The sequence below is a fragment of the Trichomycterus rosablanca genome, chromosome 15 (assembly GCF_030014385.1).
Source record: "Trichomycterus rosablanca isolate fTriRos1 chromosome 15, fTriRos1.hap1, whole genome shotgun sequence".
Lineage (NCBI taxonomy): Eukaryota > Metazoa > Chordata > Actinopteri > Siluriformes > Trichomycteridae > Trichomycterus > Trichomycterus rosablanca.
The window spans coordinates 21,947,538-21,962,936 of record NC_086002.1 but is presented as its reverse complement, the minus strand read 5'-3'; the positions used below and the strand labels follow the sequence as shown (position 1 = coordinate 21,962,936).

At 38.5% G+C, this 15,399-nt stretch overlaps 1 protein-coding gene across 4 annotated transcripts in view; it reads right to left on the bottom strand.

Annotated features, from left to right (window-relative positions):
* The window catches only part of LOC134328791 (NACHT, LRR and PYD domains-containing protein 14-like), a 42,991-nt gene extending 27,613 nt beyond the window's left edge, over positions 1-15,378 (bottom strand). For 3 of the 4 annotated variants that reach the window (XR_010014756.1, XR_010014755.1, XM_063010019.1), the window contains exon 1: positions 1,905-2,248. The gene's annotated coding sequence lies outside the window, so the exon portion shown is untranslated. Of the gene's footprint in view, positions 1-1,904; positions 2,389-4,010; positions 4,287-4,551; positions 4,903-5,489; positions 5,541-15,270 lie in introns of those variants that run through there. The other variant, XR_010014754.1, reaches the window with a different exon arrangement.
* Positions 15,379-15,399: the final 21 nt, after the last annotated feature.

Below are 15,399 nucleotides of genomic sequence, written 5' to 3'. Positions count from 1 at the left end.
CCTCAGAAAAAGAGTTGTTGATGCTCATCAGGCTGGAAAAGGTTACAAAACCATCTCTAAAGAGTTTGGACTCCACCAATCCACAGTCAGACAGATTGTGTACAAGGTCACAAAGGACCCCAGGGTAACTTCTAGGCAACTGAAGGCCTCTCTCACATTGGCTAATGTTAATGTTCATGAGTTCACCATCAGGAGAACACTGAACAACAATGGTGTGCATGGCAGGGTTGCAAGGAGAAAGCCACTGCTCTCCAAAAAGAATATTGCTGCTCGTCTGCAGTTTGCTACAGATCACGTGGACAAGCCAGAAGGCTATTGGAAGAATGTTTTGTGGACGGATGAGACCAAAATAGAACTTTTTGGTTTAAATGAAAAGCGTTATGTTTGGAGAAAGGAAAACACTGCATTCCAGCATAAGAACCCTATCCCATCTGTAAAACATGGTGGTGGTAGTATCGTGGTTTGGGCCTGTTTTGCTGCATCTGGGCCAGGACGGCTCTGAATTCTAAATTATATCAGAGAATTCTTAAGGAAAATGTCAGGACATCTGTCCATAAACTGAATCTCAAGAGAAGGTGGGTCATGCAGCAAGACAATGACCCTAAGCACACAAGTCGTTCTACAAAGAATGGTTAAAGAAGAATAAAGTTAATGTTTTGGAATGGCCAAGTCAAAGTCCTGACCTTAATAAAATCGAAATGTTGTGGAAGGACCTGAAGCGAGCAGTTAATGTGAGGAAACCCACCAACATCCCAGAGTTGAAGCTGTTCTGTACGGAGGAATGGGCTAAAATTCCTCCAAGCAGGACTGATCAACAGTTACTGGACACGTTTAGTTGCAGTTATTGCTGCAAAGGGGGGTGACACCAGATACTGAAAGCAAAGGTTCACATACTTTTGCCACTCACAAATATGTAATATTGGATCATTTTCCTCAATAAATAAATGACCAAGTACAATATTTTTGTCTCATTTGTTTAACTGGGTTCTCTTTATCTACTTTTAGGACTTGTGTGAAAATCTGATAATGTCATGGTTAGATTAGATGGATAAGATAGGATAAGATAGGATAAGATAGGATAAGATAGATAGATAGATAGATACTTTATTGATCCCGAAGGAAATTAGTCCCAGTAGCATTGTACATTAAATCAAATCAAATACACACTATAAAGAAAACAAATTACAACAATATAATTCTAGAAAGTACAAACACTTTTGACAGATTGAATGTAACCTGATTTTTACATGTATCGCATAGCTACAGAGCAGTTACTAATGATGAGAATGGATTGAGTGTAATAAACAAAATAACATAACCGAATGGAATTAAAAGTGCAGGAAGGTGCAGTTCCAAGTATACAGTACACGGTCCAGATTAAATATAGATTAAATATTAAATATAAAGTGATAAGTGACAAGTATTGCACATTGGATTGGGCCAATATAGCCATACCTATACGTACATTAGCATACATATGCATGTGTATGAATATACTTAAGTACACATATATACATGTATATACGCTCAGTCCTTAGTGATCACCCATTGTCCACGAATGCTGGAGTTATAGAGCCTAATGGCTCTGGGGACGAATGATCTTTTTAATCTGTCTGTGGAGCAGCTCAGTGACAGCAGTCTGTCACTGAACATACTCCTCTGTTTTATAATGCAGAAATATAGAAAATTCTAAAGGGTTCACAAACTTTCAAGCACCACTGTATTAATAATCATTTTTCTAGGTTTCTTTTGTTTGCTTCTGATTCTTATTCTGTGTTCTCTAACCTGTTGTCTTTGTTTTGAATGTTTTGTTACAATCTAATGTAAAAGTAGCTGAACTGACAGCTCATGTATCAGGTTCACAAACATTAACTTCCAAAATAAAACAAATTTTCTGAATTCACCTTTCTCAGCGTACTCCTTTCTCCATCTTTTAACTAAAATAATAAGAAAAAAAAAAACAGTAAAACATTTTTATGTAAAAAAAACAAAAACAAAAAATATTTGGTTTAATTAAACTGTAACAATGTGATTAGGCAGAACATTATGGATCTTTTTTCTTTAAAAACGTATAAAATGTTATAAGAGTTTTGGACTCAATGCGGCAAAAGTGCACAGCACCGCCACACTCCATAGGAAACAACGAGACAGACATAGTGGTGGTTTTGCTGCTTCTCATGTGAATGCGCCCTGCTGGCTGAAGTGAAGAAGTTTTCTAACATGAACAGCATAAAAGTAGCATGAAACAATAAAACATTTAAATGTACAATTCAGGATGATTCTCACCTTTCCAACTCATGAAAACTACAAACCCAATTCCTATGATCATGATCAAACTTCCAACTGAAACACAGATAACAGCAGTTTTCCATGCTGAGAAAATCTGATCTGAAACACAAAACAAAGAAATAAAATATAAATACAGTCAGCTCCAAAATTATTGGCACCCCTGGTAAAACATGAAGAAATAAAACTTTTAATTGGAGGAAATTTATTTCAAGAAAACAAAACTTTTAACATAAAAATTGCTTTTAATAATACATTCTTATATATTTTAAAAAATGATAAACTAAATATAATCCATGATTACATTGCACTTTATCTGCAAATCAGGGATTGATGAAAATAATTCACTGTTCCTCCATTAATGGTAAGTTCTAGACCAGTGGTGGGCAAACTACGGCCCGTTGGCCACATAATGATCAGCCCGCTAAGAATGTACAAAGTTCTCCGCTTGCAAACTGAATCACTGAGTCAACGAGTCAGAGACGACTCTTTTCAAATGGATTATTCATTGGAATCAAATCAGGGAGCTGAGCTCTTATCTACGGTAAAGATTCATTCGTTTTGTTCACTCTTTCATTACGGTGTGGTGCTCATACAACTTAATTAAACAGTTTATTTGTTAAACAGATTCCGAGGTCATGCCTTGATAAACAGTTCTATAAACCAATCAGAGCTTCCGAATTCAGATACTGGGTGCAATTTCAATCTCTGTTCATTGGTTGTTGGATAAGTGACAGCTTAGTGAACGAATCAGCTTTTTACTGTGAAAGCCGAGAGAATAAACAATCTAAAGACCGTTTTCATTAGTGGATAAAAACAATTGGGTATGAATCTTATATATTTTTGAAACATTCAAGATGGTTGCCAAGAAGAAAAAAAGTGGATTGTATCCCTGATGGATTAACACACGGATCAGGTACGCAGAGGTTATGATTTTCTGCTGCTGTGTGATTGATCTGGGTTGCAGTTCTGCTGTTTACTGTGCGCTTTCATTTTGCAGTGATAGCAAAGCTTTATCAAATATTGTGATTTTTTTATGCTCATTTATTTGAAGTAAAACCGACAGCATAAATGTGATAGTGAGATTTTGTTGGTTTGTTTAATGTCAAAATGCAAATGCATCACAAAAATAGACACTGTAATTCTGTCAGAATGTATCAGAACTACAGTATTTTGTATTTTTAAGAGAACATAAACAATATAAGGTAAAATACGGGCAGTGGCCTGCCATTGTACTTTAAGAGATATGAGTTTTTTAGTCATATCGCACAGCACTACTTTAAAGCCTAAATTAACTACTTTAAAGCCAGTTAATTCCACTAGTTTGCACACTCCAAACACTACCGACCCCGACCTTTGTTAAAGTCTATCGCCCGGCCCTTCTGTAAAATTTTAAAACCCATTGTGGCCCTTCGGCCAAAAAGTTTGCCCACCCCTGTTCTGGATCCTGCAGCAGTTAACTGTTCACACACCCTCACACGTCCACCTTCATGTTTGACGCTGTGGTTCTTAGAGTCCCAGAATCTAAAAAAATGGCATTGTACATATGTAACCAAACCTAGTTAATAATTTAATGCGTTTAATTGGTTAAATAAGTGACAGTGACAGAAATGTCTAAACACAAGAAATCAGGACAAGGACAATTTTAATGACACTGTACTGTATGTATTGCTGTCATCATCACAGCAAACTTCACAGGCTCCTACAGTTCAATCACTACTTACTAGAGATGATCAACTCAGTCTCCTTCATGTGATGTCTCTGTTGGACTCTGCAGTAGAACCTGCCTGCGTCACCGTTGAGTACAGTGATACGTTGTTGAACACTAAAGAATTCTCCGTCTCTGTGTGTTTCTGTTACTCCACCACTCAGGTTGATTCCCTCATCACCCAGCCACAGAACCTCTGGCTCAGGCCTCCAGTTTTTAGATTCACACAATAGACTGAATCCTCCTGAATGATCAAAGCTCTCCAGAGTTATCAGTGGCTCTGTTCCAACAGCTGTAAATCAAGTTACACATCAAGTATCAGTATTTCCTCTTTCATAAACACAAATACACTATATGGACAAGTATTGGGACACCCCTTCTAATTTTTTAATTAATGCATTAAAATATGCAATATTTTTGTTGTTGTCCACCCAAACAATTCAAATGCCCACATCAGGATAATATCCTAGTAACACCTCTGTCCAACAAGCTTATGATAATGTGTCCAAATACTTTTTTTAAATGTAACAATATTAATCATAAATCAGCTACTATACCTTCAACTTTTACTTGAACAGTGAAATCATCATACCAGGTTTCAGCGACAATGTAACATTTGTATTTCCCCTCATCAGAAACTTGAACATTAGCTAACAGCAGTGAGGCGTCTCCTTTCTCCAGCTTCTCATCAGATAAAGCTGTTCTCCCTTTGTAAGATGGAATTTGCCCTAAATTAATTACTGTGTGATCTGTATAAAGATGTACTAGTGAGTTTTTTGTGTCTGGCCTGAACCACTCCACTCTCATGTCCACTGCACTGGTTTTGGGTTCAATCAAACAAGGCAGAACAAGATCAGAACCAGTAACTGCATATAGAGGAACATCTGGACCAACCAACCGAAAAGTTTCTGCAGAGAGAAAAAATATAAAAACAAACATGAATGTCTTTTCATCACAGTCAGTTCACTCAGTGGCTTGATTTATATCCCATCTTCTAATTCAGTTATTGGTTACTTATTAATATAATGGTGCGATAACCTTCATCCGCTCCCACTTGTGGCAGGAGGGTAAATTGACTTGCTGTAGTCCCAAACAGACTACAACCCCCCACGCCACAGCTTATTCCAGACTATATAAGGAAAGCTCAGAGATCAGAGTGGTGCTAAACATTATACTAATGTTGTTGTAAGGTTTTGATTCTTTTTAGTGCATCAGCCCACAATTACTTTCATGTACACAAGATAATCACAGCACCGAAAATGTCGATTCCTCTTTTGTAAATGGCACACTAAACCATTTTGTCAAGACTGTAGAGCATTTGTCTTCAATGCTCTGCCCTGTAGTATAGACTAATGTCGTATGTGTAAAATGTGATAAAAACATGGATCTGTTGTTTGTTATTTCTTGTTTATTAAATTCTATGTTCTCTGTATTTGCTATATTTTACACAGTGGATTGAATGGGGAACCCACAGCAGCTTTAATTCTTACTTTACCTGAGAAAGCATGATGGAAGAACAGAATCATGAAACAAACACACTTCATTTCTGAAATGAGAAAAAATAAAACAATACATCAGTTTACTTATCCAGACCTTTTGAACTGAATTTTGTATGAAAGAACATACAGGCAATAATACTCTTTCTGCTTAAGAGAGCAGTTCTTGGTTTACTTTCCAAAAAACTCTTGTTCAGTTCAATTGCTACCCTGATTCAATCCAGCAACAATGACATGTTACCCCCTGTGTTCCAGCAGCTTTCCTGTTAATGTGACTTTTTAATTGTTTAAGAACTGAAGACACTAATTGTTGACACTAAATGTTTATTTATTCTTGCTTGATACAAGACTTCAGCTGCTGAACAGCGTCAGCAGGTTAACCTTTAATAAACAAATCTTTAATAAGATTTAATTTGTATTGTTATCAATACCCTAAAGAACAGCAGCTAGCAGAGGGATACACCTAATTTAATACCAAACAGGAAGAAGCAACCACCCTAGACATGATGCAAAAAAACAGTTCAACAATGATATTTATAGAGTATAAACAGTAAACAACATACCAAATAATAAATGTATTTATAAACGGTTTAACAGGGAGATCATATTAACAAAAGAAAAACATTTAAGACTTTTAATATTTTAGTCTGGAGCGATAAAGCAAAATGATTTCCTCCAAACATTCCTGCATCCAGTCAGAGGGACGTATTAGTAACAAGGTAACCACCAGATATTTAACAGCTTCAGATCAGCAGCTGAATGCAGCAAAATAACAAACCAACAGGTAAGAAAAATTTGTACCACTATTACACAAACAATAACACTGTTAGTGTCACGCAGGGTCAAGAGGTGAGACAAGGAGAGGCAGACACATGCAGAGATGCAGACAAACTAAGAATTTATTTGTAACAAAAGGTAATCACAAGAGCTAGTAACATAGCTAGTAACGAGAGCTAAACACAAGAGCTAGTAACATAGCTTGTAATGAGAGCTAAACACAAGAGCTAGTAACATAGCTAGTAACAAGAACTAAACACAAGAGCTAGTAACATAGCTAGGAACAAGAACTAAACACAAGAGCTAGTAACATAGCTTGTAACGAGAGCTAAACACAAGAGCTAGTAACATAGCTAGTAACAAGAACTAAACACAAGAGCTAGTAACATAGCTTGTAACGAGAACTAAACACAAGAGCTAGTAATAACCTGGAGCAAGGAACAACCTGGAGCTAGGAACAACCTGGAGCTAGGAACAACCTGGAGCTGGGAACCGAAGCTAGAAACCTGGAGCTTAGGAACAACCTGGAGCTAGGAACAGAAGCTAGAAACCTGGAGCTTAGGAACAACCTGGAGCTAGGAACAGAAGCTAGAAACCTGGAGCTTGGGAACAACCTGGAGATAGGAACAGAAGCTAGAAACCTGGAGCTTGGGAACAACCTGGAGCTAGGAAAAGAAGCTAGAAACCTGGAGCTTGGGAACAACCTGGAGCTAGGAAAAGAAGCTAGAAACCTGGAGCTTGGGAACAACCTGGAGCTAGGAACAGAAGCTAGAAACCTGGAGCTTAGGAACAACCTGGAGCTAGGAACAGAAGCTAGAAACCTGGAGCTTGGGAACAACCTGGAGATAGGAACAGAAGCTAGAAACCTGGAGCTTGGGAACAACCTGGAGCTAGGAAAAGAAGCTAGAAACCTGGAGCTTGGGAACAACCTGGAGCTAGGAAAAGAAGCTAGAAACCTGGAGCTTGGGAACAACCTGGAGCTAGGAACAGAAGCTAGAAACCTGGAGCTTGGGAACAACCTGGAGCTAGGAACATAAGCTAGAAACCTGGAGCTTAGGAACAACCTGGAGCTAGGAACAGACTAGGAACAATAGCTAGAAACATGACTTAGAAACATGAGTTAACCTGAAGTGAAAGACCAGAGACCAGAGACCAGAGACCAGAGCCAAACCTAGCCAAAATAGTTCCCAAAGTCCGCACAAAAGCTGCCCCCCCCCCTCCCCAAAGGCACTACTCCTGGAGTGCCTTTAAGAAAAACAAAACAAAAACAAGGAGGTCCTGGGCCCTGCGGGGCAAATTTGAAGTCATTGAGGAAGTCTTGAGGCAGGCATGGCAAAAGCGTCAGAACACAGGCTGCTGACGGAAAACCCGTCAGTGAGAGTTCAGAAGCACGCTCTGGGAGTGCTGACTTAACAGGAGCACCATCAGGGGGCGCCAACTCGGGAACAGGAGCGCCGTCAGGGAGCACCAACACGGAAACAGAAGTGCCATCAGTGGGCACCAACGAGGAAACAGAAGCGCCGTCGTGGGGCGCTGACGAGGAGCCAGGAGCACCATCTAGGGGTGCTGACGAGAGTTCAGAAGTGCCGTCGGGGGGCACCAACGTGAGTTCAGAAGCACCCTCTGGAGGTGCTGACTTGAGAGTAGAAGCGCCATTGGGCGCGCCAACTTGAGAGCAGAAGCGCCATCTGGGGCGCCAACGAGAGTTCAGAAGCACCCTCTGGATTCTGCATTAATGCTGCCATCACAGAAGTGTAAATGACCTTTGCCAAGGGCACTGACACAGCCCCATACCATGACAGACCCTGGCTTTTGGGCTTGTTACTGTTAATAGTCTGGATGGTCCTTTTCATCTTTGGTCCAGAGCACACTGCGTCCATTTTTCCCAAAAAGACCTGGAATGCTGATTCATCTGACCACAATACACTGTGTGATGGTCCATCCTAGATGCCTCAGAGCCCAGAGAAGTTGATGCCGCTTCTGGACACGGTTAACATAAGGCTTCTTTTTTGCACAGTAAAGTTTTAAGTGGCATTTGTGCATGTAACTCTGTATTGTAGAGCTTGAAAAGGTTTGCCAAAGTAATCTCTCACCCATGTGTTTTTCTGATTTGGGGTTGTAGATCTAAAGTTATACTGAGTGTATATGCCATCTAGTTATCCAAAAAGAATAGATCTGAATTAGTAAGCTTGTATAGGTGCTTTTTTGTTTTATGACAAAAAAAAGCTGTTTGCATGTATAAATAAATAAAGCTTTTTGTTCTCCATGTTCCTCACAACATTGAATTTTTCAGGCTTCATGTCTTCAAAAGACACAATAACAAAAACCTGATCGAGGAAAACATTCTGCTTTCTTTTTAAATTCAAATTTAAATTTTCTTTGATTAGTTTGCTTGTACACTTTATAAATGAAAAAGGTGAAGAACTAAACTTGGCAGATTGCTACATACACTATTGTACATAAAAAAAAAACGTTGCAGTATATTGAATAAACAGCTCTTTTAATTTTGTTATTTTCCCAGTTACTCAGTATTTTATTATATCAGGGCATGTACATGTTACTTTTTCAAAAACAAAATATTATACAAAATATACAGTGGAATGACTGATTTCTAATTGTTTTGAGAGCTTTTTAAACTTCTTCCCAGACTCATATGCATTTACAACCTTCTTTCTGAAGGTCTCAGAGAGCACTTTAGATCTCACTTCAATAATCAAGAGCAAACTAATGTCTGAGGTCTAATCATTGCAGCTGATGTAGTTATGGTTCCACCTTGTACCTAGGGCTATGTGGGACCAATAATGGGGCATTTTGCTAAAGCCATAAGTCAGTGGAAGGAATAAAGGTTTTTATTTACCAAAGAGCCATTAAAAAACAGTCACACATGCTAAAATTGTTGTGCTCTTTAGTACCAAACTGGATGGCACCAAATAAATCAACAGAACATAACCACACTGTCCTACTCTGAGTAACATAACAGCTATAAAATGAATAAAACAAACAAACAAACAAACTCTAAGCTTCCCTGTAGGTGCAGGTAAAATAACCAAACTGAAGTATTTCCTAGCATAAGAAATTAAAACAGCTAAAACTAAAAACACAGTACATGGTTTGACACCAGTCCCCCTCCTTCTCTCTCTCTCTCTCTCTCTCTCTCTCTCTCCGTCTATCAGTCATCTTGACTTCCAATCTGCAGATGTAAACTTACCAGTAGTTTAACTGACAGCACAGAGTATATAATATCCTCTCTCCTTTAACCATGTCAAAAACTGTATATACACAGTAAAGTCACATTTTAATGACCATTTCTTACTTTCGATGTCGACAGCGTGTAGCTCAGCTTGGTGGGTATATAAGGTGTGTTATAGGCTGTCTGCACACATATCCCTCATTGCTCTCATGGGTAAAAGGGGCGATTTGGGGTCGAGGGTGGCAGTATTTTAAACTGAATAAGTTTGCCATTGATGCAAGAGGGCAACATCGGCTACGTCCTATGCACCCTCCAGCTGCTGTGGTATGCACTGCAGTCAGCACGGCTCCAGATACCTGTAACAACCTACCAGGACCTGATTGAGTCACTCCCAGTTTGTCTAGCTGCACAATCTGGATATTAGCTTTAAGAAATTAGTTTTTTTTTTTTCATTTGCACCTGTCCAGATAATTTATTTATTATTAATTGACTTGTTATTGACTTTTGCAAAGTTAATGTAGGTACAAGGTAAATATGCCTAAGGAATTTAATGTAGAGTGTGTTGGGGAAGGGACTATGTGAAATTGCCCAGCAGTGCGTCCTCAGGAGCAAGATAAGTAAGCACATAAATTAAGTGTAAATGAGTTGGGTTTATTTATTCATGATACATGATCATTTTGATTTTGCACACATAGTAAAATTATATAAAAAATGCATGTCCTATAATAAAACAACTCATCCATATTTCTTAAATGTTTTATGGTCTTTTGCATAGTTCAGCTTGCCAAAATGTGCACAGCTGCAACTGTATCACAAAAGTGATAGCTAGGGTTTTAATCATTTTATGTTTAGATGGTTTTAATTTGGATCATAAGAAGGAACACGGATTGAAGGAGAAACTTCAAAATCATGAAATGCAGAGAAAAAAGCTATCAATGCCCCTTTACCTCATTTTACCTAATTTCCTAAATGACTGATGATTATTCCAGTGTTGAAGGAGGATTACAAGCTTGCTATATTAATCACTCTTTAATTTAAAAAAACATCTCTGATCAGTGCATGGTGCTAAAACATGCCAACATGCAGCCATATTTGAGTCAGATGCGGGGTTCCGAGCCGACAGACAGCCGACACTGTCGAACCTGAGCCGGAATCGGCCCAGATCTATCGTGCTAGCTGGGTATTCGCTTTTTTTTTTTTTTTTTTTTAAGAGTCGCTAGAGGGGTCTGAACACTAACTAAAAAGTTAAAAAATAGATAAAAGTTAGATAAAAGTTGCTAAGTTGGCAACACTGGTTTGGGCTGAGCAGAGCGGTAGAGAGAACAGAGTGGCGACACTCCCATAGGGAACCGTTGTAAAGAGGGCGGGACATTTTTCTGTGCAGCTTCCATGTTGTGGAGCTCTGAAAAGTTCCAAACATTCACTTTCAACCCATAGAGCCATGGCTGGATTACTGACCGGGCCAGTGGGGCCAGCGCCCAGGGGCCCTTGAGGTCAGGGGGCCCCGGGGGGGCCCTGGCCCAAAACATTTTGCGATGCCTATCAACATTTATGATACAATATATTTTTATTTCCGAGGGCCCTCCATTTTAAGGATCCTCTGACTATTAGGGACTTTGACCCCAGGGCCTCTTGGGGGCCCTAGCCATGCTTTTGGGGCCCCTAGCCATGCTTTTGGGCCCTAGCCATGCTTTTGGGGGCCCTAGCCATGCTTTTGGGCCCCTTATGAAAATGGATGAAAAACTCTTTGCCCAGGGGCCCAGACTATCCTTAATCCGTCCTTGCATAGAGCCACATTCATTTCCACTACTTAGCAAGCATTTTCAGCGCTATGTTGCATTGTCATTAATATACTTAATCCTGTTATTGTTTAGCATTTCCTCAGCACTAAATGTTACATGTTTATCTCATTTAAAAGGTATGACTGAATTTAGCTTAGTCAGTTAGCTAGCTATCGAGATTGTTGACGTAGGGTAAAGTTACATTTTAAATTGTTCTGGTTATCAACTGGTTTACAGTGAGGAAAATAAGTATTTGATACACTGACGATTTTGCACGTTTTCCCACCTACAAAGAATGGAGAGGCCTGTAATTTTTATCGTAGGGACACTTCAACTGTGAAAGACAGAATCTACAAAAAAATCCAGATAATCACATTGTATAATTTTTAAACAATTAATTTGCATTTTCTTGCATGAAATAAGTATTTGATTTGATACAATGGAAAAACAGAACTGAATATTTGGTACAGAAACCTTTACAGAGGTCAGACGTTTCCTGTAGTTCTTGACCAAGTTTGCACACACTGCAGCAGGGATTTTGGCCCACTCCTCCATACAGATCTTTCAGGTTTCGGGGCTGTCGCTGGGCAACATTGAGTTTCAGCTTCCTCCAAAGATTTTCTATGGGGTTCAGGTCTGGAGACACTCCAGGACCTTACGGAGGCACTCCTTAGTTGCCCTGGCTGTGTGTTTCAGGTCATTGTCATGCTGGAAGACCCAGCCACGATCCATCTTCAATGCTCTTACTGAGGGAAGGAGGTTGTTGGACAAAATCTCGCTATACATGACTCCATCCATCCTCCCTTCAATATGGTGCAGTCGTCCTGTCCCCTTCACAGAAAAGCACCCCCAAAGTATGATGTTTCCACCCCATGCTTCACGGTTGTACTCATCCATCTTCTTTCTCCAAACATGGCGAGTGGAGTTGATACCAAAAAGCTCTATTTTGGTCTCATCTGACCACATGACCATCTCCCATGCCTCCTCTGGATCATCCAGATGGTCATTGGTGATCTTTAAACGGGCCTGGACATGTGCTGGCGTGAGCAGGGGGACCTTGCGTGCCCTGTAGGATTTTAATCTATGGCGGCGTAGTGTGTTACTAACAGTAATCTTTGAGCCCATCCCAGCCTTGTCCAGGTCTACAATTTTGTCCCTGGTGTCCTTAGACAGCTCTTTGGTCTTGGCCATGGTGAAGAGGTTGGAGTGTGATTGATTGAGTGTGTGGACAGGTGTCTTTTATACAGGTTACGAGTTCAAACAGGTGCAATTAATACAGGTAATGAGTGCAGAATAGGAGGGCTTCTTAAAGAAAAACTAACAGGTCTGTGAGAGCCTGAATTCTTGCTGGTTGGTAGGTGATCAAATACTTATTTCATGAAACAAAATGCAAATTAATTATTTAAAAATCATACAATGTGATTATCTGTTATTTTTTTTGTTTTGTTTTTTTAGATTCTGTCTCTCACAGTTAAGGTGTGCCTACGATAAAAATTACAGGCCTCTCCATTCTTCGTAAGTGGGAAAACTTGCAAAATCGTCAGTGTATCAAATACTTATTTTCCCCACTGTATATTGACAGTTAATGTCAGCTGCACTACTGCCGTTTTAGTGCATGGTTGTGATAAAATGAATGAAAATAGATTTGGGTAACCTGACATTTGCGTGCTAGCTTGCTGGTTTTAGACAACTTCTGAGGAAAAACAAGTGAGGACACAGTGAGAGAAGCTGCTCTGAGACAAGTGCTAATTGTATTTTATTTAGTCAGTGTAAATATTAAAAATTTGCACACATGCATTTTTGCTCACACTTCACCATTTTGTCGTCCTGTTGTTTCCTCTTACATTGTCAACATTGAAGTCCTTCAATAAATCCCTATATTTAAAACCTAAATGTGTCAGTCTCCCTTTTCATGTTGTGATCTCATCAACCAGGCAGAACATTGCCATTTGTTGATATTGTCATGATACATGCTTTTGTTGTACTGTATGTCAGGGTCTTAAAATATCAAGGCTGTGTGGTTGAGCAAGGGTTAACTCTTTTCTCAATGAGCAGATTTTACATTAGACCTAAGTTACATGGAGAAATCCTGCTTTGTGAACACATATCTCAGAAAATACAGAGAATTTAAAAAATTGTGTCAGATTAATTGATACCACTAGTCTTTTCGCCTAAAATGAGTTGATTAATCAAGAGTCTTGTTACAGAAATGATCATAAAACGTTAGAGCCATAATAAATCATGCTACTTTTACTTTCATACATTTGAAGGTAAATACTTTAGTACTTTTACTCAAGTGGAGGTAAAGAGTATTTTTACTTTTACTACTACTTTTACTGGAGTAATATTTTACTAATGTTTTACCTTGGATATCTTCACTTTAACTCAGCTACATGGTTTGTGTACCTTGTCCACCACTTACATTAGACAAAATGAACTTATATTCATATTCATAATTAATTCATTAATGTATTACATGTAGGAATCAATTATTAATCTCATGAAATAAGACATGAATTAATTAATGTACCTGCACTATAATGTTAATGGTACGGTAGTGTGTTTATGAAAGTTCATTCAGTGCAGGTAAACCTTATGAATCCAGCCACATGGCTTGGTGCTTAGCCAAAATGATTATTATTATGAATCCTCAGGAAAGTGAAGGGAGGTTAGTTTATGCAAAAAAACAAACAAAAAAGCTCTTTAATCTCTGTACTGTATATTGTCTCTACTATTTAATGACATTGCATTATGTAATGTATGCTAATATAATGCACTGTGTGTTAACAAGAACGACCTATTAACAAGTCATTATAAACATCAATCTTCCACTTCATATACCAAACTGACATTAAAGCAGATGCAGTAAATGTAAAGGCAGGTGAAAATACCCAGAAACTGTACAAATGTTTATTATTTAGTGTTTAATATTTCATTCACTGCTGCCGGTCCCATATGAGAACATGACAGCGCCGGGTTTGTTTGGAACTATTGGAGGGTTACATGAACCACGTGACCGTGTGACGGCGAGATCAAGGAGTGTCGCAACTCTCTCTCTCTCTCTACAGCTCTGACACAGAGCAGGAGAATCAACAGATGATTGTCTAATTATTGTCTAACTGTTGAAAAGAAAACAAAAATCCTCTCTGGTGTAGATTCCCATTGTACTCGTGACTCTGAACTCAGAACCAAGCTCAGTACCATGGGTGATCGGGCCTTCTGTTCTGCTGCCCCCCGCCTTTGGAATGCCCTCCCTGACCATTTGAGGGCTACATAGATGGTTGGTACTTTTAAAAAGAGACTCAAAACCTTTCCTTTTAGCAGAACTTACGAGTAATTTTTAATTAATGTGAGTGAGTGAGTGTGGCTATTTTTTTTATTATAATTATTATTTATTTTTATTGCTTTTTTTTTTGTAGTGATGTCTTTTATCTTATGGCACTTTGAGATTTGTACCAAATGTAAAGTGCGTTACAAATTAAATTTATTATTATTATTATTATTAATAATATAAGTAATAATTATTTTAATAATAATAACAATAATAATAACAATCTTACTCTCATCAAAGTAAGTGTTAGCTTTCTATTCACGTTCTAGCTGGTGGTTTCTTTATAATCATACATACAGTAGAGTGGACACAGTAGAGTAAAAATATTCACACACATAAAAATGTTCATCTGAAGAAGCTCATTTCAACCTTTCTTCTGTAAAGTTTAAACTCTTAATGCAATACTCTCATACATGTTTATTATTTAATTTTTTATGTTTTATGTATATTATTGATGTTGTGTTGTGTGGGTTTGTGAGTTTGTGTGGATGACAGAAAAACACAGTAGAGAAAATAAAAGATTAAAAATAGCTGTGTTGGTGTGGACTGAGCCCAAATGACAACGTTAAATGTGACCTGTATTTCCAGACAGTTCCCGTACAGAAAAAATATCAGGTAATAAACAATAAATTCGAAATATTTTTCCATTAAGTACAAATGAATAACATTTACATATTACAGTTTTATATTCAGTTACTCACCGTGATTATCTCCAAACCTTCTTTACGTTTCTCTCCAGACTAACTGTAGAGCTCACTTTCACTTTAACTCGATTTTAATGCCGCCTTCAACTGCTCCACCTAATAGTCCAGAGTTCAAAGTCCCGTGTA